The sequence below is a fragment of the Chaetodon trifascialis genome, chromosome 7 (genome assembly GCF_039877785.1).
Source record: "Chaetodon trifascialis isolate fChaTrf1 chromosome 7, fChaTrf1.hap1, whole genome shotgun sequence".
In the NCBI taxonomy this organism is placed as follows: Eukaryota; Metazoa; Chordata; class Actinopteri; order Chaetodontiformes; family Chaetodontidae; genus Chaetodon; species Chaetodon trifascialis.
In genome coordinates this window covers 3,291,627-3,316,272 of record NC_092062.1, presented here as the reverse complement: position 1 = coordinate 3,316,272, position 24,646 = coordinate 3,291,627, and the positions used below count along the sequence as shown (strand labels likewise).

The following is a 24,646-nucleotide window of genomic DNA, read 5'->3' as shown; positions in this document are numbered from 1 at the left end:
CACACATTTTGACCCATGCGCGCCCACACACACACACACACACACACACACACACACACACACACACACGTTTCACATGTGTCCACATGTAGTAACATGTTACTATATGTGATAACATGTGGTATTCTGGGGGTTTGATGCTGAAAACTCAAACTGATCACTTCGGCCCCTGGGGTACCATGGCAATTCATGCTTTTATTCCTGTTTTCATTGTTTTTTGTATGCTTTTGTACGTGTGTGCTTACTTGTATGCGGGCTCTGATATATAAATGGATAAACGGGGTAGTTGGGGAAGAGAAAACATTACTGCACGTTAAAATACCCTTTGAACTAAGTAATAATGATGAACCAGATTTTCACCCTACATCAGAATGGGCACCAGGAAACCCTTATAGTGAATCAGATGATGAATTTGTGTAATATTGGTTTGTTACAAATGGGATCTGTATTGATGATTTTTTCAAATTTGATATTTTGATGTAATTCCTAAATATGTTGTTGACACTTTGTGTCAAAAGGGAGGAATGTAGGAATTAGATGACTTACTAATCCTGGGAATCAGTCTATGAATTGTAAAACTCTTTATGGCCCTTTGTCACTGAGGGGAGAAAGAGGATCAAAGGACAATTGAGTGAGGGACACAGGATAGAGGGGGAAGGTTAAGGTGCAATTCACTGTACCTGAGAAGTTTATGGTATAGTATGAACCCTGGGAAACAGGATGAGTGAACTTCCCCAAATGGTCATTGTTTTTGAAGGAAAGATTTATCATTACCAGATGTCTGTGACAACCATTTGTTGTCAAGTATAAAAGCCAAGACATTGTGGAGATCTGCAGAGAACACTCTGCATGAGTCTTCCCTCCATGTTGCATGTATTAAAGAGACCTGATTCATCACACCGAGTCTATAATTCTTCAGAGAATTAGCAACTCTCAACAAGCAACAAGGAGAATTTCCCTTACAGTATCACAGGTGATAACATGTGGTACCCATGTGGTACCACATGTTATCACATGTGGACACAAGTGGACACATGGGGAATTCTGTAAGGGTCCTACAGAGGTCGCGTACTAGTCATTAATAACCTGGTCTCGTCCTCCATTTGGCACCGACTAGCCTGTTTTGATCCTCCAGCCTCTCTCCTGACAGAGGTACAAAGGCTTTTAGTTGACTTTTTTTTGGGGGGGCGGAATGCACTGGGTCCTACAGAGCGTCCTTTTTCTGCCAAAGGAAGAGGGAGGGCAGGGCCTTATGCATCTGGCCAGTCGGGGGGCTGCTTTCCATCTCCAGTTTATACAGAGACTACTAATAGGGTCAGAGGATGTCCTGTGGAGGCCCTTAGCCCGGTGCCTTCTGCTCCATTTTAATAGCCTGGGCCTTAGTTTTAATTTGTTTTTAATGAACACCAGTGTCACGAGGAAGACATCTCTGCCTGGTTTTTATCAGAGTGTTGGTCTACAACCTGCTGCAGAAGAAGCGAGAGGAAAAGATGGGCTCGCTGGACTGGCTCCTGCAGGAAACTGTCCTGCACGGGCTGTTCTGTAAAAGAAGGAACCCTTGTTTTTATTGACTGGCTCATGTAGTGTGTGTATATTTATTCTATTTTATTAAGAAACTTTATTTTTGAATGTTGTATTTTTTTTATTTAGTGTTCATTGTTATATTTGTGCAGCTGTAAACCAGTGATAAATAAAAGCTGTTAAAAAAATCTCTCTCTCCCCCTCTCCCTCCCTCCCTCCCTCCCTCCCCCATCCCTCTCTCTCTCTCTCTCTCTCTCTCTCTCTCTCTCTCTCTCTCTGTGATGTTTTTACGCATGTTTTTACACATTGACCCAGGTTTAAATGAACGTGATTGTTAAACACACTTGTCTAAGTTTGTGGTAGTTGGGTGCCATGTAAACAATGTACCAGAACCTAGTGTTTGACCTTATAGACATGTGTTAATAATAAATGTGTTTTTGGACAAATGCTAGAATTCTGTGTTCGATCATGTACCATGTAAGTCATGACAAATTTGAAATTTAAGTCCTTTTAACTTGAAATAGTAAGTCATTTTAACTCAAAACTGAGTTACAATAATGCAAACATGTTTGTTCAACTAACTACACTGTAAAACCTAACAATACATGTTAATAAAATAATAAAGTTTATGTAACTCAAACTTTGAGAAAAGTTACAGTCACTCATTCCCATGAATTTAAGTGACTCGAAAATGAAATGTTGATGCAATAGCTCAGTTTCTTTGAGTTCACTTAAATTTTTGGAGCATTTAAGTGTTTGTAATTCCAGTTCATTCCACTAACTCATTTTCTGTAAGTTGTGTTTATATCATTATAAAAACATTTATTGTAAACAAATAAAACAAAGAATGCATCAGAAATAGCTCTAATAAACCTGAAAAGCTAAAAGAAATAATAATATGAAGATTTGGTGTTTAATTGCACAAAGAAAAGAAAGAAATTAAGAATGAGGATTTTAAGAAATTGGTAGATATATCCAAACCAATTGGATGCACTTTATTTGTACTGGGCAGCTAGTTTGAGTCGTACTGTACTATCTACTGAATGTGTGATTCAAGAACAGTACGGTGATTCTGCATACAAGTTTCCTAGAATGCATTTCGCGCCAACCGACAGTGATAGCGGTGACACGGGTTAAAAGCCGTTTCGATTCCAGTTGCAGAGCTGTTAGTATGTCAAGTTTTAATATTTTTTCATGCGAGAAAGTAAACATTTAGATCCCAATCTGTGGTCAGTTTATCAAAATGACGCCTTTTTGGAAGTTTGCTCCGACGTTTTCGGAGTAGTGCAGCGCCACCTGTGGAACCAGCCAGCATGCAGCAGCGGGGGTCATCTCAGAAAGCTCGCAGCCAGTCTTCTAAGGTGATCGGCAAGTCGATCTCCATCGTCATGCCTGGGAACAAAGCAAGCGACAAAATCGCAGAGGACCGCGTCGCTCACACTGGATTACATTGGGTCGCGCCGTCAGGTAATTCAGCTTGCTTCGCGCAGCGAAGACGATACATGTCGCGCGATCTGAGGTGCAGAAGACTGCGTTGCGAGGCATGCTGGGAAACCTGACGGCGCGAACAAACGTTGGCTACACTTTTTTTTTTTTTTTAATTGAATACCGTGCAAATACAAGTGTACAAACAACGTGTATAAGAATAAAGTTAGTGTATACAACTTAAACTACAAGCAGTTCAGTGTGATAAATACGCCAGGGGGATTAATATAAAAGAAAAATGAAATAGAAATAAAAGGAATATCTAAATAAATATTTTGTAGAGCTTGAAAAAATTCCAGGTTTTAATTGCTTTCTTGTTTGTACAGTCAGAAATTGAAGAAATGTACTGTTTGATATACGCAGATAACTCTAAAAAGTTTGGCTTCTTGTTAAGGAATTTAGACCTGTGAATAAAAAATTTAGTTACAATAATAAGCAAATTAATTACATAAAATTGAGAGATAAGATTCTTGTCAAATTCAGTATATCCGAACAGTACATTTTTCCAGCATAAAGTCAAGTGGTGATAGATATGGTCAATAATGTAACGTGACAGTTTTTTACACAGCTGTTGAGAGTGTGGGCAAGACCAGAATAAATGAACAAGTGTTTCATTAGAAAATCCACAAAAGGCACAGCTCACATCAATGTCTTTGTTGAGTCTATGCAGATAAAGATTAGTTGGGTAAAATCTGTGAAGTATTTTGAATGTTATTTCTTTGACTTCATCCAACGTTGGCTACACGCTGCACAGCCTGTGACTGTCCTGAATAGGTAACTTGTGCTTAATTGTGTTTTATTGCTAATGTGTACACGTTTAATCATTCAGTTTTTTTGCCGAGCTGTTTCGGCCTGTTTCATTTGAAAAGCAGAGTGTGCACTCTCAACGGTAGCACTAGCAAACAGCGCTGTTCAATAGATTACCGCCGTGCTTCTCATTAGTTAAAAGTCGACGGAAAACGGCTGTTGGATCTGTCTCCTCAACTGTTTGCGAGTTAGTTTTCAGGCTTCCAGTGTAATGTATCACGAACTTTGAACCACCATTTGGCGTTTGTTATTAATGTGTTTGCTATTTAATCGTTTAATTGTTTAATTGTTTTGCCGAGCTATTTCGGACAGTTTCATTGAAAGAAGAGCGTGAGCTCTCAAGTGTAGTGTGTTAACGTCAGCTTTAGGGGTTTTCACACAGTAGCACTAGCAAGCAGCATTCAAAAAATAACCGCCATGCTTCTCACTACTTGCAGGTAAATTCGTCGAAGAAAAGCGGCTGCTGGGACTGTCTCGACTGCTTGTGAGTTTATTTTTAGGCTTCCCGTGTAGTGTAATACAAACACTCAACCTCCATTTGTGTTGTTGATAGACGTAATTGTTTGAATATGTGTAAATGTAAATTATGTGAGTTTTCTAGTTCCTTGAAAATACAGTTATTGAGACATTACAGGCTCTACCATGGCCAGTATTCCACTGTGTATACACCAGTTGCATATGTACATTTACTACTTTTAATTCACTGAAGGTTCATTTATCCAGAAGTCATTCGGCTAGAAGCGTGGGAGGTGGTGACAGTCATGAGCGGGCATTTCATTGCCCAGTTTGTGAATTTAAACAGCCATTTGTTGAGAGAGAAATGTACAGTCATCTAAGAGGACATTTAAGAAAGAAGGAAATGGTTCCATGTCCATTTACGGCTTGCAAGTTTAAAACAAATGTTTATTCCACCTACAATGCACATAAATGCAGAGAACATCAGAATGCATCCGACTATGATGTAGCAGTTGTAGTGCAAAATGTTCCAGATGTTTCCCAGGATAGTGACATTGACAATGACTCTGTGGAGCAATCATATGATGATGACGAAACTGCCCCAGTAGCAGGCACTAGCACTGAGGGATTAGCAGAGCAGTTACAATACAATCTGGCTGCTTTCTTTTTGAAAATGCAAACTATTCTCCATGTGTCATAGAGGGCAATACAGGAAATTATTGGGCACATTGATCAGTTGTTTTCACTGTCAGAACCTGTTGTCAGAGAATCTGTGATCAAGATACTGAAAAAAACATGACTGTGCTTTCACTGACACACTTGTAAGTGAAATTGCCCAGGCAGTTTCAGAGAGTAATGTTTTGCATAAATCTGTTACCTCTGAAGGACCACTATCAACAGCTAAGAGGAGAAAATCTTATTTTGAGGAGAAGTTTCCATATGTTAAGCCTGTAGAATACCTAATTGAATCATCAAAGCGCACCTACATGTATGTGCCCATTCTCACATCATTACAACAGTTGTTGCAAAAACCTGACGTACTTGAGAAAGTCAAAGAAACAACATCGCATATGCCTGGACAGTATTTTTCATATTGTGATGGCTCCCACTATCAGGAAAATCAGCTTCTTTCAGATGAGAGTGAGAAATTATCAATAATTCTCTATGTTGATGATTTCGAAATTGCAAACCCTCCAGGAACATCGAAAAAAATTCACAAAGTATGTGCAGTGTACTGGACATTAGCTAACATACCAGTAAAGTATCGCTCAATCCTCCATTCTACTCAGCTGGCCTGTTGTGCAACTCTAATGATGTACGACAGTTTGGATATGAGAAGGTTTTTGTACCACTCTTGAGTGATCTAAAAACACTTGAAGATGTGGGTGTCTACATTGAAACATTCGGTGACTGTCTCAAAGGCACAGTCTACTCTGTTGTGGCTGATAACCTTGCTGCTCATGGGCTAGCTGGTTTCAGTGAGAGCATCAGGTCTACGCATTTCTGCTGATTTTGCCTTGCCACCCAGACAGAAATGCAGCAATCAGATGCAGTAACTGGTGGTTTGAAATGAGAACAAAAGATTTCCATGATAGACTGGTTCAGGAAATGCAGACAAATGAAACCGAGGAGAATTATGGTGTAAAGCAGAGTTGTGTTCTTTCTGATCAGCTCTCCTTTTTTCATCCCATTACAGGATTTCCTCCTGATGTGCTGCACGACCTGTTTGAAGGTGTGGTCCCTGTGGAGCTGGCGCACTGTTTGAAAGGTTTGATTTCAAAAAAAATATTTCACGTTGGAGGACCTGAATAAAGCTATCCTGTGTTTTCCCTATCAGCATTCCCACAAAGTTGACCGCCCTCACCCAGTTCCTCAAAATTTTGCTAGTCGAGGAACAATTGGTGGGAATGGGCATGAGAACCACACTCTTCTTAGACTGCTGCCTGTTCTCATTGGCTCCAGAGTTCCAGAAGGGGACAAAATATGGGAGGTCCTAATGGAATTAAAAGATATAGTTGAGCTTGCTGTTTCTCATAGTTTCACAGATGATGCCATTCAGTACATGGCCTGCAAGATTTTAGATCACAGGCGACTCCTTAAGGAAGTCTTCCCCAACTTAAGACTGCAACCAAAGCATCATTACATCGAACATTATCCTTTTCTCATCAAGTGCTTTGGTCCTCTGGTGCATCTCTGGACGATGAGATTTGAGGGGAAGCACAAGGTTTTCAAGAAGATAGTTCTTGACACTCAGAATTACAAAAATGTATTGAAAACATTGGCAGAAAGACACCAAAACATGATGGCATTCTATCTGTCATCACAAAGGTTTTTCAAGCCGCCAGTACAGACTTCATATGTGGAGTCTGTCTTTATTGAATCATTGCCTATTGATACACATTCAATAGTGTCAAACATCACAGATAGAACCAGTGTATATGGCACAAAACAGGCAACCATTCAACGCACAACTTTTGTGGTAGGCATGTTCATATGTAGTGGGACACATGCTGCCTTGCCTGAGTTTAAAGAGATCAGAAACATATTGCTCATTGGAAGTGATATCTTTTTTTCTGTTGAAAGACTATGAGACCTGGTATGTTGAGCATTTGCGGTCAAATGAGCTAACAGACCATAAGAGCACGAGCCATTCTGTGAAAGCTCTGAGTCAGCCAACTGACCAAATGCCACAGACTGCCTACAAAGTCTCAGGCAGGCTAATTCTGACAACTAAACATTTCATTTCAGTGTCTGAATAAAGGAGACCACACCAAGCAGCCATCCCCAGACTGTTTTCTCCCAGTGACCAGATGTTGGAGATTGTTTGGACCCTTCTGTGAACACTCATGGTCTCCTCCCTGGGCACACTTGACAAAGTAGCTAAAGGTAATGTCTACTATGAGCCATGTTTTTCATGGTGCATGTGCTTTGTATGCATCTTCTAATGAGAAAATTATTAGGTGGACTTCATTTGTTTAACTTGCTGCACATCAGTGAGAAACAACAATGTACTCAGTGGATATATTGATATGAGAGTAGTTTGAAAAGTAGTAGAAAGAAGAGCATGGACAAGGAATACAAATTTTTTTTTCACTCTCTCTGTATCTTACAGGTTTCTATAACAGTGGAAATGGATGCGACTGAAAAAACTGAGGGTCATCCTTGATGATGTCAACGCTGAGAGGCTTATTTTGCCCTCTCGCCCTGAAACTGTAAATGCCCTCAGATTTGAAGTGAAAGAAAAGTTGAATCTGGTCTATGACTTTCGCCTTCAGTTTCAAGACCCAGAATTTGACAATGCCCTCTGCAAATTAGTTAACATGGAGGACCTACTGTCTAAGGCAACCATTAAGATAGTGAGAATTATTGAGTCAGATCTTAGTTCAACTAGCACAAATGACACTGTGTTATTGTCTGATAACACAGAATCACCGGAGCGACTTTGCCGATGGCCAGCCATCTTTGTTGTTCCAAATTTCTCCTATGAGGTGGAGTATACTCTAAGAGAGGGCAACTCTGCCTATATGAGAGAAGGAAAAACTGCCAGGTCGACCAGGGATCAAAAGCACAACATACTGGATGTAATGGCTGCAGAAATATATAGGCACAAAGCATATCCTAGCACCAAACAGATTGGCTTGGCTGCAGAGGCTCTGGTGAGCAAACACCCCTGTTTGAAAGAAAGTGGATCCAAAAGAGGCTGTGAGGGCTGACAGAACAGTTTGAGCTTCAAGATGGGCAACCACAGGACCAAATTTAGCAGGGCTGGTATCAAGGATGTGGCTGTGAATGCAGGAAAACGTAGCAGGACCAACCCAGAGGGTGCAGCATCCAGGGCCAACATCAAAAGACCCAGAAGAGGGGAAGTTAACTTCCTTCCCAACTATCCCATGGAGAAACAAGGCAGACACTTGAGACCCAAAGACTTAAAATGGTTGAGCAGTTCAAGAGGACATCGATGGAAAGAGACATGGTATTAATCCATCAACATATGCAACGAACCTTTGCACTCAGGCGTGAAGAAATTGTGAATTTAGCTCCTCCAGTTGCTGTATTGAAGGAGCGGTGGCCTGCACTCTTTTGTGAAGCACAAGTGAGTACAAATGTTTAAAAATATGAATATATCACCAAATTCAACATTAGATTTAATTAGTTGTTCTTGGTATGTCCGTTTGTTTGAAAAGCCCACTTTTACAATATCATGTTGCTTTTGTTGTTGTTTTTTTTCTTGTCTGTATACAACATCTTTTGCACTGTCTGCCCATCCTAAATGAGGGACCCCTCCTCTGTGGCTCACTCTGAGGTTTCTCCTGTTTTTTCTTGGGAGTTTTTCCTCAGTCGTTGTGAGGGGGTAAGTACAGACGATGGTGTTATGCTGTGTGAAGCCCTTTGAAACAAACTGATTTTAAAATGTGCTTGTCTTGTCTTTTTCACGCAGCTCTATAGTGAATTCCACAGGATCACAAATCTAAATCTGCCATCTACATCCTATGCTTCACTCGACAAATACACACCTCAGCTGCTACAGCTCTACAAAAAGAAGAGAACTGGCAATTTTGGCCAGAAGATGGAAGCAGTTATGATGGCATTTGAGGAACAGGTGTTTTTATTTAATTATTTTATTTCATGTATTACATTGTTGAATGTGAACAGTGAACACTGACATTCCCTATGCATATGCTATCTTTTTTGCAACAGGACAAAAATGATATCTGTGCCGCCCGAACAGCAGCCCTGGCTGGCCTACCACACTACTTAAAGAAGGATTCATCAGAAATCTTCAGAACGTGCAAAGTATTTATGTGTACATTTGAACCAGTGTCACTCATTTTACTCTCTCAGCTTGGGCCAGTCAGAAGTAAAGGTGGAGAGATTGGACGTGGACAACGTTTTGAAAAGATAAAAAGACAATTTATTGACAGAAAAAAATTAAACCATTCAGTGCCTCCTTTTTGTACAGAAGTGAATAATCAAACCTAGGACTTAGCCCAGTAACCTTTAAAAGTAATACGGGGGGGGGGGCTGCACAATGTAAAAATGGTGAAAATAAAGAAGAGAGCCTGTATTTAGTCAGTCTTCACTGTTTGTCAGTGTTCTCTCACTTGTCCTCTCAAAGATGAAAAGTGAGCCAGCCGCCGATGTCACACCCTCCACACTTGGCCTGCATCAGGCTTCTCGGGCTGCGTAGCTGTAAAAATTGTTATTGAGCAAGATAGAATTGGGGATTACATTAGTGCAACTAATGGGTAGTACAATAAGATTAAGAAATGAAACGCTACATTCCTAAATTAGTCCATTCAATTATAGTTTAGTTTTTAAAATTTTCTAAACTTTGAGACCAAAATGTGGAAGTGATGATGTGATTTTTTTATTTTTATCATCAGACTTTTAAATTGTCTTCATTTGTGAAGTTATACTTACACATTACTCTCTCCTTTTTTAGGATGAGTTGGAACCTGCTCAGGAGGGAGCAGTGGCTCTGGTGGCAGTGGTGAATGAGGAAGAGGTACTTCAAGTTCCCTTTGACACCCAGCATGTGTCTATTGTTCTTGAAGATATGGTCGTCACTTCACATAGATCATGGACAGATGCACTGGTTGTGTTGTTTGCATTGGTGTATGCATTGCATTTGAAGTACCCGGAGAAGCTCAGTGGCTTCTATGAGTTCATTCAGGTTATCCTCCTTGACCTGGATGATGAGAGGAAGGAGCTACAGGCCTTGAAAAATGAGCTGGAGTAAAGTTGTAGTAAAGCATTTGTTGTCAGCAATTTTCAAACAAAATATCTTGTGGCTGGCTTGTTGATTTATTGTGTTCAGACAAGTGTTTTTCACTGTGCATATAGTGTCACCAGTTTTATCATTGTTGTGACAATACTGTAGAGAGCTGATACTGATACTCCCAGAGAGGGAAGTCTGTTTTGATTGTGGGTGTTAAAATTCAACTTAGTAAAACCTTTAATATTTAATCATTTCACTATGCATATTTGTATGGTGTCACTAGTTTAGACACTGTTAAGATACCGTGATTGCTCTTAGAACGAGAGAAGGAAGTCTGCTTTGATTTTAGGTGTTTGTCTAGCATTCAACTTTGTAAAACTTTTAATGTTTAATAATTTTACTATGCATATATGTATAGTGTCACCAGTTGTTGTCACTGTTGAGATGATAGGCGAGGCAAAGGCAAGGCAAAATTTATTTGTGTAGCACAATTCATACACTAGGCAATTCAAAGTGCTTTACAGAAGCATAAACATGATACTGTACTGTGATTGATCTGTGCCCCAGAGAGGGACGTCTGTTTTGATTTTAGGAGTTCAGCATTCAACTTAATAAAATATTTAAGTTGTGACACATATTCTGAGTTTGTATTATGTTAATAGAACTCAAATTGTATAAGGCAATCGGTTTCTTCAAATGAATTGAGTAGCTAAAAGTTGTCAAAACTAGAATGTAGTAATTAGTGAAAGAAAACAGAGTAATTTAAACTTACGCGGTAACATTTATCTACAAAAGTACCATTTAAGTTACTAGTATTTAATTCTGATGAATTAAATTAACACATTTTAAATTAGTTGATATAATTGTTACATACAAGTGTAATATACTTATTAGTTTTAAGTTAATTTAACTGAGTGAAATGGTAATGTTAACTTGATTTACCCAAGTTACCTCAACAATAAATACTTGAATTACTGGAACTTTAACAATTCAGCTGCAGCAAATTATTTTATCTGAGTTATTAACTTAAATGGTTTAAGGCAATCAGTTTCCTCAAATGATTTGAGTTCAACTAACTCATCGGGTTTTACAGTGTAAGGAAAGTTCTTGTATTGGTGATGTTTAATATTTATCTGGTTTAACTCGCATTATCAAGTCATTAACAGTTTTCCTATACTGATAATGTGTAATGATTTTTTGTTTGAACTCAAAGTTTAAGTTGAGACAGCAAGTGATAAAAAGTTAAATTTACTTTGACAACTTCAAAAACAAAGTTGAATCAACTAGAACAATGTAGTACAATCAACTTTTTAAACTTTAATTTCTGAGTTGAAACAAAGAAAAACCTCAAGTTGGGTTAAATTGCATTTTTAAGGCAGCAGGGGAACTTTCATTTGCAAGTTTAACAGACTTGAGATGTTTTGCAGTGTACTTGCTTTGTTTTGCACGTCTGACAGCCAATGGAGATACTTGTTAAAATAACTATGTAATGAAACGTCTTTTCATTGGTGAAATAGATGCCCCATAGTGAATAGTGATGTGAATATGAAAATGAAGGTAGGTATTAATCATTAAAAATATCATTATGTTTGTATAGAACCTTTGATACAAAAATACAACTGAATATGCTTCAAAAATCTACATTTAGTTTCTTAAATCAAAAGATTTTAAACCACAAAACAGTTTTTATTAATGCTATATTTCACAAATGAAATCTGATAGGGCACTTGAGGCAGAGGAAAGGGTCAGCAGTGAGGAGGGTATATGGAAAACAAGGATTAAGTCAGACACAGGAAAGAAAGCAAACTCCTAGCAGCAATCATTATGTGAGCATTACATACAGTGTAATTAATGTTTTATTTTTTAACTTTTCAAGATTCACTTGAGAGTGAACAGGCAGACTCTCCTGCTTATGTCCCATGTTAATCTGAAAATGCCATGTTTGTATCGAATCTTTAATAACAAAAATCAACTGAATGTGCTTCACACAATCAAAAATATTTTAAACCATTAAACAGTTTTTATTAATGCTGTATTTCACAAAGTGTTATGCCATTCGATTCTGTGGGTGTCTCTGAAAACTCAGACTTCAAGAAAACACAAAGGCCATACTTAAGTACAGGACTGGTGAAGTAATCTAGGATTAAGTCAGCTCGAGCAAAGGATGCAATCTCTAAACTAAATGTGTTCTTTATCTTTTCAAGATTCTCTTGAGAGTGACACCTTCAAGAACTGAAGAAGATTTTGTCAAAGGATTTCTAAGCCTTCTATGATGGGCTTGGCTATGAGTGATGCCCATCACCAACTGAAATCACACAACTGGTTACATTTTTGTTTATTACTGAATGTAATTGCATTAATTGCATTTTAACTTAATTTTGTGATTGGTTTACTGATTTTCACAATGTTAATAGATTAATGATTTTTTGTTTTATTTTATTTTTTTATTAAATCAGTTATTAATCAGACACACAAATGTAGACTTAGACTTAGACAAACTCTATTGTCATTCAGTAAAGAGCAAGGGTACACCGAACATCTGTAGTCTGATGACCTGGGGGAAAAGCTGTTACAGAATCTGGTGTTCCTGCAACATATGCTGCAGAACCTCTTTCCAGAGGCCAGCAGGGAGAACAGACCATGGTGGGGGTGTGAGGAGTCCCTGATGATGTTTCTGGCACGCGACATGTAGCATTTAGGTGCGATGTCCTGAATGAAGAGGAGAGAAGTCGCAATGATTCTCTTTCTCTGCTCTCTATGGTGCTTCTGCAGAATGTAGTGAGGATAGGCAGGGGCAGGTGGGCTCTCCTCATCCTCTGCAGGAAGTGCAGACGTTGCTGTGCCCTCTGACCAGTGACGCGGTGTTCACCGACCAGGTGAGGTCGTCTGTGATCTGCAACCCCAGGAACTTGGTGCTACTGACCACCTCCACAGCTGTGTTGTTGAGGAGAAGTGGAGTGTGACTGGGCTGGTCCCTTCTGAATTCAACAAGGATCTCTTTGGTTTTGTCCACGTTCAGGATGAGGTTGTTGTTTTTGCACCAGCCCACCAGCTGTTCCACATCCTCTCTGTAGGCCAGGTTGTTGTCATCCCTGATGAGGCCCACCACTGTTGTGTCGTCTGCAGACTTCACAAAGTGGAAGCAGCCCTGAAGGGCACAGTCATGTGTCATCAGGGTGAACAGCAGAGGGCTCAGGACACAGCCCTGAGGGCAGCCTGTGCTGAGGGTGATGATATGGTATGTGTTCTGCCTGACCCACACTGGCTATGGTCTTTCAGTGAGGAAGTCAAGTAGCCAGTTGCACAGGGGGGTGCTAAAGGTAATATACATAGACAGATTGGTTACAGTTTTAAGGTTATGGTTACGCTTTTGTTTATCGAGTGCAATTGTATTTTTAACTGTAAGTTTGTGATGGGTTTACTGATTCCAGACATCAAAAGATTTGTGATTTTTATAATTATATCAGTTTTTAAACTCTGTTAAAGAGTATTGACAATTATCTCTGTCTTTCTTTCCTGATGGTTCATAATAATATTAAAATAGAAAAAAAGATATGCAAGGTCCTAACATTTTAATGTTTTGAATGGTAACATTCGCAATGGTAAAGAAAGCCTGTCGTTACATTAGTAACATTGTGGATATCTCAGATAGCATCAGTTATGTTGTTGATTAGAGACTACAAGTAGGTTTGATAAAATGTTGCCAAATTTATTTGTTTTGGAGGAAAGCCTTAAGTTACTTTCATCTTAGTACACTTAGTACCTGTCGACTCATTATTGCCAAAAGGTTGGCTCTTGTAGTAATTAAAGTAGTACAGTGCAGTTTTCTGAAAAACAAAATCATGCAAGGAGTCCAAAATGATCGTTTTGGTTGACTAATATTAAGTTTTGAGCTGAGCATAGACAATAAGCTCTGATTTCCCTGATCAGATCAAGATCAATGGACGCATGTCAGTGTTATAATTGTATTAGCTTTTAGCTCATGGATTCTGCTGATTTACGTGCAAAATGATAGACAAATCTCCGATTAGGCTAACGTGATATGGCGTGACATATACACGTAGGGCCAGGGCTGGAGTGCGACTCATTTTCAGCCCTGGAGTTTCATGCCTCAGACCAGCCCACTTTAGATCACGACCTATTATTATTAAAATCATGTAATTATAACCTTACATTTTAAGTCTACAATTGTGCACTGTTATGTAAAGCCTTGTAATTCAGTGTATTTTTCTAAAATATTTCCAGTTCAGTGCAAGCAAGGGTTGCTTCACAATGTAGATTCATATCAACATGAGTGCACAACCTCAACATTATTCTCAACACATCCTTTTCAACAATATCTGAATCTATATTCTGTTCAATAAGTGTTCGTTTGGGCATAGAAAGTGGTTATATTGGAACTAATTCTTGCTTGTTCACACACTGTTACAACAGCTCACCTGTTCCTTCCATACTGACAGGAGCAATCCCCTCGTCACTACTGGCTCCTGGCTCTGCTTCCGACACTAAATCACATTTTAAAAATGGTGATAGTTCTCATTTTCGTGAAAACGTTGCCAAATGTAGCACATTTGGCTGCGTCTGTTTCCAGAGCTTTCCTCTTTTTAATTCTTGCCTTCTCCGCGCCACCCTTGCTCTTCCTATTTTCCATCTTTCAAACACCACTGACAGAGTGCACGGACGTGTTTCCGTCAAAAAAAAAAAAAAAACAAGAAAGAAAGAAAAAAAGCACTGCCAATGGAGGCAGAGGCAGCAAAGGAACAGAGGTAGCAGAATACATGATCAACCCAGTGCCATGACTGAACACCTGCCAAAAAAAAAAAAAAAAAGAACACCGGCCCACCGGGAATTGTCCTGTTCCTCCCGATTAGCCACTCCGGGCCTGCGTAGGGCAGCTTGTTATCGATCGTTTAGTGGGACATGAACAGATGATTCCTGGCTCTTACCTAACTGCACGTCATGGGAATTTGTTATTAAAAAAAGAAGAAGAACGGTAAGTTGGAAAATGGTTATTTCCCCTGTGCTCTGTCCTCTTGAGCTGACTGTAGTTTTTTAAGGGTTCTCACCTAGTTCTCTCTCTTGAGTTGGCTTGAGGTTGAAGAGACACTGAAGAAGAACACAATGCTCCCCTGTTTGGTCGCAGATGTCAACTTTGATGTGTGCATGTTCTTTTTGGGTAATTTTCACTCAGTGTTTGGTGCCTGGCATGGTTTGGTACAGCCAGTCACAGTCTACATGAATTCTTCATTCAGCTGTGTACATATTGTACTTCCTCATTTGGGTGTTGTTTAGTGGAAAATTACATGGCTCACTTGATTCCACACCCAAGATCATAATCATAATTTTCATTAACTTAGCTCATCTTACAAAACCTTGTACTTGATTCTCTCACTCTTATTCCTATGATTTCATTGCATTATTTGGTTAAAATAAACAGCAACTCAAAAGTTCTTTTACTCACAGTTCTTAAGTGTGTTAGGAGAATAGGGATTACAACCTGTGTTGACACTTACAGAAACCAACACAGATATCCATACATATAAATATACAATTAATACTTGTATAAACACATCACCAAAAATATACACAATCTTCATGATTATCTACACACCCACAGAGACTTAATAAAAACTCCCCTCTACCCACTTCCCGCTTCCTACTGGAACTGATAAAAGGTGTGTGAGCCCCCTGGGAATTCTTTTACATGAACACCCCGGGACAAGGAGAACATACACAGGTAAGTTTGTGCATGACACCAATGGCTTTCAATTTACCTTTATAATTATTTTCAGTGTGAATCTCACACTCTACTCCATTATCAAATATTTCACCACTCTTGAGTCAAACTTCACTGTGTGTTATTTCATAGATCACAGATGAACAACAAGGTGGAACGGCCCTGTATGACCGCTGACAATACAACGTGTGTTTATTTCTTGGTACTTTATGTCAGTCTGTATATCGTATTAAAGATCTTTTCTGGTAAAGTATACCATTACTGGAGATCTAGTAACGGCAACTCATTGTAACACAGTCCATCAATGGTTTGTTTGTGAACTTCACTAAGCACAAAACCAGTTTAAAATCACATATGAAAAATCCACAATAGTCTGTCTTGGATTAAGCTCTAGACAATGTAGCTACAAGCAAAGTGTTACGGACAGTGAACCCCAACTTTTCAAATTCTCATTTTAAGACAAGATTAAGTATACATTTCATTAACCTACAAATGGTTCTTTAAAAAATGCACAAAATTCCAAACACGGGACAGTGACGCAAGACTCAGGACAGTTTGACTGAATGAGTCTTTGGTTTTTTGAAGGAGTCAACAGGGTTAACCCCGATGACTTTTTTTTTTTTTTCTCTGAAATCAGCATCTCTACATCTATGACAGCCATTCCATTCCAGTGTCTGTTGAATTTCCAATGCAAGCACACCTCATTCTACTTAATGAGGTCCTGATTAGGTGATCACCTGAACCAAATCTTATTGAACAAGGAAAAGTATAAAAACCACTACTGTTGTCATCACTATCTTGTTGCAATAGGACCAGCTAGATGGCAAAAAACAATGCTAGTAGTACCTCAAAAGAAATTGAAATCAAAAAATAACTATTGCCAAAAGACTTGAAAAGAAAAGTTCAAATCTGGCTTTACTGGCAGAGGGATACAGTGAGTGTCAGGTTGTTTCCATCCTTAAAATTTCTAAGATGGCAGTTCATAAGAACAAGGTCAAGCAGCAGACATTGGGGACAACAAAGCTACAGACCAGTAGCGAAAACGACTCTCCACTGATGGGGATGACTGTCATCTTTTTCCAATGTCACTCAGCAACCGTCGGATGACATCAAGTGACCTACAAAAAGAATGGCAGCTGGGGTGAAGTTCACAGCGAGAATGTTTCGAACCAGGCTCCTAGGGGCAGGGCTCAAGTGGTGTAAAGCTAGAAAAAAGCCCTTGTATGAGCCAGGCTGAGATTTGCAAAAGAGCAAAAGGATTGGACCACAGAGGACTGGAGTAAGGTCATTTTCTCTGATGAGTCCAACTTTCAGCTTTGCCCAACACATGGTCATCTAATGGTTAGACAGAGACCCGGAGAGGCTTACAAACCACAGTGTCTCACACCCACTGTGAAATTAGGTGGGGGATCGGTGATGATCTGGAGGTGATTCAGCAAGGCTGGAATTGGATTTGTCTTTGCGAAGGACGCATGAATCAAGCCACGTATAAGGTTATCCTGGGAGAAAACTTGATTCCTTCTGCTCTGACAATGTTCCCCAACTCTGAGGATTGGCTTTTCCAGCAGGACAATGCTCCATGTCACACAGCTAGGTTAATCAAGGTATGGATGAAGGACCTGAACCCCATTGAAAATCTCTGAAATGTAATCAAGAGGACGATGGATGGTCACAAGCCATCAAACATAGCTGAGCTGTTTTTTGCACCAGGAGAAGCATAAAGTTACCCATCAGCAATGTGTAAGACAGGTGGAGAGCATGCCAAGACGCATGAAAGCTGTGATTGAAAATCAGGGTTATTCCACCAAATATTGATTTCTGAGCTCCTCCTAAGTTAAAACATTAGTATTGTGTTATTTAAAAATGAATATGAACTTGTTTTCTTTGCATTATTTCAGGTTTGAAAAAACTGCATCCTTGACCATTTGTCATTTTCTGCAAATAAATGCTCTAAATGACAATATTTTTATTTGGAATTTTGGTGGAAATGTTGTCAGCAGCATCTGTTTTCTTTGTGTAACAACCTCGTCTTTTGAATTTTACACTGTGTTTTTAAACCCATGCTTTTCTCTGAGTGTCAGTACATACTGTATGTTACATGTGCTGGGCAGCTTGCAGACCTGTGGCTCTGTTTATGTATCTGTACTTGTTTCTCTCTTTGTGCTGCTACAACACCTGAATATCCCCCGTAGGAATAAATACAAATTATCAATCAGTTTATTTGATCTAATCTTATCTTGTCTGTTTTAAACTGTTTTTGTACGTATCAACAGTTGAAATATAATGAATCAGCATATTTTCCAGAGTGACTACAAAATAAGTTTTAAAGCACACTGAACAATCTGTGACACTTGTATCTAGCTAAAATAACCCCAAATAAGGTTAATTAAGGTAAAAGTTAAACTGCAAGTTTACACAGTGAAATATTTCACGTCATTTTGTTACATGGTTTTATAGGACGGGGAATGTTTGGAGGCAGTGAAGGAGGAGGAGGAGGCTTCTGTCAACACATCTCTTATCGGGCAAAGAGCACAGGGGAGGGCCTGAGTGCAGACAGCCACTATTTTCTTTTATTGCTCACAATAATTGTTCTTTGAATTGGCTGGTGCACTGTGTGTAAAGTCAAGGAGATCAAACTGTTTACTGACTAATGCTGATGTGTGGAAAAGATCTGTTAAGCTGCAACACTGAAACTAAAATCAAATAACATAAAGATAATAATTTTGAAAGACAATAATAAAAGTTAATGATAAGATCAAGTTTTTCCTTGTTTCTTTTGCAGAAATCCAAGTCTCAATCTGTTACATACAGCACCTGGGGCCAGATGTAAAGTATGTGTACACAGTGTACAATGGGATTGTATGCACGTCAGTTATACTTCAAACTGGGTGTGGACATTACCTTGCAAGCGTGTTCAGAAGAAGGTAGAAGTAAAAAATAACTTGAGAGACTGAATCAAATTGTTAAACGTCATGCTTTGGGTTATTATTTCAGGACCAATTTCAGTAATTCAGATGCAACACAGACACCATCATCTATAGTATGTAATCATACAACATTTAGAAACTTAAATTGAATTAACTGCTGTTGATTGCACACATTTTTTTTTGTCTTTCTATCCTTTACTGTCAAGCACTTTAAATAAGTGTTTCTGATGTCTCATGATAATGATTGAGATCTCACTGGTTTGATAAAGTCTCTCTTACCTGAGACCTGTCATTGTTTCCTCACCAGGGGCCCGTTGCACAAAAGTAGGATTAAGACATCCATTAAGACATAACAATGTGTAGTGGGCAGTGGAATAACTGTTGGTTTCCATTTGTGATGACTGCTGACTGAGATAAGGGATGAGATTAAATAGATCCTGGAACTTAGCCTGGTCTGGAGCAGGCTAGCTCCACAGAATAAATCTCCATGGTAACTTATCCCATAACATATCCCACTTTCCGCTATCCTGCTTTTGTGCAACCGGATCACGGATAAGTTGAGCCAGGATAACCAACATATCCCGGCTTAATACCTTATCCTAGTTTTGTGCAACGGGCCCCTTCTCACCTGTGCCATCAGTACTTTTCCACACTCAGCCACGCCTACCTGCCTGCTCACCTGATCACATACCTGAGACTCATAGCAAGTGCAGTGCAGTATTTAAGATATTCAAGGCAGAGGCTGGACCTCGAGTCCTGCCAGTTCTGGCCCCTTAGTGGGCTAGCCGCCACCCTGATTGCTCCCTGCCAGTTCCAGTCCATGAGTTGGCTAGCTACCTACCTGCTTGCTAACTCCAGCCAACAAGTTAGCTTGCCAACAGCTTTCTCACCCCCAGCCATGTTCCGTTCAAGAGTTGGCAAGCTTCCTGCCAGAGCCCCAGAGGTCTCCATTCTGGGGGACGCAGCTGGCCATGGAGACCCCCCTGTCCAGCACCGTGGTTGCTCCTGCTCCAGTTGGCAGCCCAACCTACATGTGCTTCTAGTTCATGGTTGTCGGGCCAGCTGACACATCATGACAGAGCTGCAGTAATCCACTGAGCCAGCACTACAGCTGCTGACTTTTTAAAACTTTTTTATTCATGCGTTATTGTAATGCATAACTTCCAACCCTTGTACCACTTCCACAGTACACAGCCTGTAATAAGTAAACTTCATATCAAGATTTTTGTTTTCTTTTTAGAAATATATTATAAAAATAAATCATTATTGTGATTTATTGAATTATGCAATGTCATGGGGATATTTCTTATTCCCCTTAAAAACTCAAGGCTTAGACTTATATTTGCTAGTTGTTATCTATATTGATATAACAACAAGCATGTACTGGCTAACCAACACTCACCACTGCATTTGCTAGCTCTGCATTGATGGGTCCTGTCATGATCTGCCCTGAGTTGATGGCCCCTTCTTTGATGGGTCCTGAGTTACTGACTCTGATGTGACACTAAGGGCTCTATTTTTGACTCCACCGCTAGCGTGGCGCAGGCTGCGCCATCAGCGCAGTAGTATTTTCGAGCGGCGCAGGCAGGCGCACGGCGCATTTGGTATTTTGGTAGACCGAGGCGTACGGAGGTGCGCCAGGATGGGCGTTGCGGCGCAGTAGGGGGGAGGTGTCGGCATAATGAGCCGGCGGCGTAAAAGTGCGCTGAAAGCTCGCCACCTCAGACCTGGTCAACTCTGTGCGCCGGCGGCGCAAGTGGATTTTTGAAAACCGGCGGAGTCATGCGCTCACGTCACGAACACCTCACAGTCAGGTTTCCACAGTGTCTGGCATTTCACTGCAATCAATTATTAGCAACAGCCGCAATTCAATGCAACTATCTGAGTCAGCACATACAGTCAGACCTAAATTTGTATATTTTGATCAGTATCTCATCTGACCACATCGAAAGCGCGTTCAGCACGCGTAATGGTCACTCAACCTGACTGAATGTACACAGGTGAAACAGGGATGTCTGATGATCTGTGACTCAAATTGCCTGGTGACAAACGTGTATGCCACTTTCCCCGGGTCGGCACATGACTCGTTCATCCGGCGAATTCTAGCATCCCTACAGTCTTTCAGGACACCCCTCTGGATGTGTGGCTGCTAGGTGATAACGGCTATCCACTGAAAACGTGATGACGCCATATATCACACCGTCAATAAGACGGCAGCATGGTTTTAACAGTGTTTTCAGCAGTGCTCAGTCAGTCATCGAACGCACACTGCGATCAATAATTAGCAACAGCGATGATTCAATGTAACTGTCTGAGTCAGCACATACAGTCAGACCTAAATTTATATATTTTGATCAGTATCTCATCTGACGACATCGCAAGCGCGTTCGCACGGGTAATGGTCACTCACCCTGACCGAATGTGCACAGGTGAAACAGGGATGCGAACTAATCGGTTAACGTCGCTGTGGCAACCAGAAACAGCCGTGACATCTTACAGAGCATATATACTGCATCTATCTCAGAGCCCTCGAGAGACAGAGAGAGACAGACACATGGAAAAACGTAAGTGATGATCGTTGTCCGCTATTACCCACGTCATTTCATTCCAAATACAAATGTTATCATTGTAATGCTTAACGTTATCTACAAAGATGGAGTACCAGTATCATTGCTTTGAGGAGGTGGAGGAGGATTTACCATCTAAGGACCTCATACTTAGACATCAGAATCAGAATCAGAAATCCTTTATTTATCCCTGAGGGTTTTTGTTGCAGTGCTCCTTACAAGAATAGAATTAGAAAAAAATTAGAAAAGAAAGAAAATAGAGAGAACTATATACATAAAAAGCAAATATAAAAATATATATATATATAAACAAAATATACCACAAAATATAGAAAATCATATAAAACAATATATATATACTGAGAAAAAATAAACAGTATATACAAACGGGTGTGCGAAGTAATACAAACGGATGTCAGGAGACATGAGTGACGTCAGTCTCCTGGAAACTTGCCATGCGCCTCGCCAGCGGTGTTCTTAAAGGTGAGGCGAGGAGCTGCTGTGATTGGTGAAGATTTGACTCGGCTGTGCCAAACCCACTCCATGCCTTCTCCCCTCCCTCTTTCCAAGTTGCGCCGCTGGGTGGGACTGAAATGAGAAGGAGTAGGAGCGGCGCAGCTCACGAAAATACCAAAGTCTGCGCACCACGCCCCATTGGCGCAGCGGACCTGACTTTGCGCCACGCCTACGCCGTGCTGGCGGCGGAGTCGAAAATAGAGCCCTAAGTCGGATCATAATAGTCACCAACTTCTGCGTTTACTATTCTGTTTTACAGTGTGCCAAATGGGCAAGGGGGCACTTGGGAGAATACTTTATCTCTTTCCTGGTTTGCTTAGTTTCTCTATTTAAATAAATAAATAAATAAATATGACAGTAAGAACACATATTCTTCTCCCTTCACATCACTCTTTAAGTCTAGCATTAGCCAGGACCAGACCCATTTGCACCTGACTCCTGTCTCTAGCTGTACAACAGCAAGAGCATCCTCCTCAAATTCTCTCATTCTGAGATTAAATTGAATTAGGTGAGGTAAAGTTAGGCTACCTGGATGGGTCAAATGTGATTATCCTGTAGTTTAAGGAAGACAAGGTAAGTTTATTTGCATAACATATTTCGTGCACAATGGCAACTCAAAATCCTTTACATAGGGATAGAAAGGCACATTAATGGTCCATAAACTGACCATAAACAGTGTGTCTTCTGACCATTAGGTTGTAACTTTTCAACTTTTTGTGGCATGTTGGCATCCAAGTAAAAGTCTCTCATGACTAGAATTTTGTCTTACAGTAATAACGGCAAGAAAGTTGAATTATGGAACTTATCCTATGTGATCAAATCATTACAGAGTACTTTATAAAGATGCCATGAGAACCTTCATAGATTTAAAACATTTTCATATGCTCTAACTTTCATGTCCTACTTCAGGTTTGGTCTGGTGGTCATATTTCATAGAACCTGATACTGACCTGCTGTTGTTCTATATTAGAGTCATTTACACTAAACACAGTAATGACATGGATCATGGCATCTTATAATCTCTTTTGTTCCTTGATGGGTTATTTTTCCTGACTGATATGAAGTCTGCCTCTCTCAAAGGGAGCCTCTCATCAGACAAATGGTTCCTTTCCATAAAATGTAGCCTTCTGTGACTTGGGGCTCTATTTTCGACTCCGCCACCGGCGCGGCGCAAAGTCAGGTCCGCTGCGTGGCGGCGCAGACTTTGGTATTTTCGTGAGCTGCGCCGACGGCGCATCTCCACCTCCTTCTCATTTCAGTCCCACCCAGCGACGCAACTCGGAAAGAGGGAGGGGAGAAGGCGTGGAGTGGGTTTGGCACAGCCGAGTCAAATCTTCACCAATCACAGCAGCTCCTCGCCTCACCTTTAAGAACACCGCTGGTGAGGTGCATGGCAAGTTTCCAGGAGACTGACGTCACTCATGTCTCCTGACAACCGTTTGTATTACTTCGCACACCCGTTTGTATATACTGTTTATTTTTTCTCAGTATATATACACACATACTCAATATAAATATTTTGTTTTTATATTTGCTTTTTATATATATAGTTCTCTCTATTTTCTTTCTTTTCTAATTGTTTTCTAATTCTATTCTTGTAAGGGGCACTGCAACAAAAACAATTTCCCCTCGGGGATAAATAAAAGATTTCTGATTCTGATTCTGATGTCTAAATATGAGGTCCTTAGATGGTAAATCCTCGGTCTCCTCTTCATCCTCCTCAAAGCAATGATGTACTCCATCTTTGTAGATAACGTTAAGCATTACAATGATAGCATTTGTATTTGGAATGAAATGACGTGGGTAATAGCGGACAACATCATCACTCACGTTTTTTCCATGTGTCTGTCTCTCTCTGTCTCTCGAGTGCTCTGATAGATGCAGTATATATGCTCTGTAGGATGTCGCGGCTGTTTCTGGTTGGCACAGTGACGTTAACCGATTAGTTCGCATCCCTGTTTCACCTGTGTACATTCGGTCAGGGTGAGTGACCATTACGCGTGCCGAACGCGCTTGTATGTGCTGACTCAGACAGTTACATTGAATCGTCGCTGTTGCTAATTATTGATCGCAGTGTGCGTTCGATGACTGACCGAGCACTGCTGAAAACACCGTTAAAACCACGCTGCCGTCTTGTTGACAGTGTGATATATGGCGTCATCACGTTTTCAGTGGATAGCCGTTATCACCTAGCAGCCATCCATCCAGAGAGGTGTCCCCCTGAAAGACTGTAGGGATGCTAGAATTCGCCGGATGAACGAGTCATGTGCCGACCCGGGGAAAGTGGCATACACATTCGTCACCAGGCAATTTGAGTCACAGATCACCAGACATCCCTGTTTTACCTGTGTACATTCAGTCAGGGTGAGTGACCATTACGCGTGCCGAACGCGCTTTCGATGTGGTCAGATAAGATACGGATCAAAGTATATAAATTTAGGTCTGACTGTATGTGCTGACTCAGATAGTTGCATTGAATTGCGGCTGTTGCTAATAATTGATCGCAGTGAAATGCCAGACACTGTGGAAACCTGCCTGTGAGGTATTGGTGACGTGAGCACACAACTCCGCCGGTTTTCAAAAATCCCCTTGCGCCGCCAGCGCACAGAGTTGACCAGGTCTGAGGTGGCGAGCTTTCAGCGCACTTTTACGCCGTCGGCGCAGACCAAAATGGTCGAAAATTCCAATGCGCCGGCTCATTATGCCGACACCTCCCCCTTACTGCGCCGCAACGCCCATCCTGGCGCACCTCTGTACGCCTCGGTCTACCAAAATACCAAATGCGCCGTGAGCCTGGCTGCGCCGCTCGAAAATACCACTGTGCCGGCGGCGGAGTCGAAAATAGAGCCCTTTGTGTCACATTCGAAAGCAAGCATGCACGGCCAAATGCCAAGCACTGCATACATTAGCA

At 40.6% G+C, this 24,646-nt stretch overlaps 1 long non-coding RNA gene across 1 annotated transcript; it reads left to right on the top strand.

The window, feature by feature from the left end:
- Positions 1–7,421: 7,421 nt before the first annotated feature.
- Positions 7,422–9,062, top strand: LOC139334298 (uncharacterized). The gene is made up of 3 exons (XR_011602372.1): positions 7,422–8,362; positions 8,708–8,869; positions 8,968–9,062. It is a non-coding gene; the product is annotated as an uncharacterized lncRNA (long non-coding RNA).
- Positions 9,063–24,646: the final 15,584 nt, after the last annotated feature.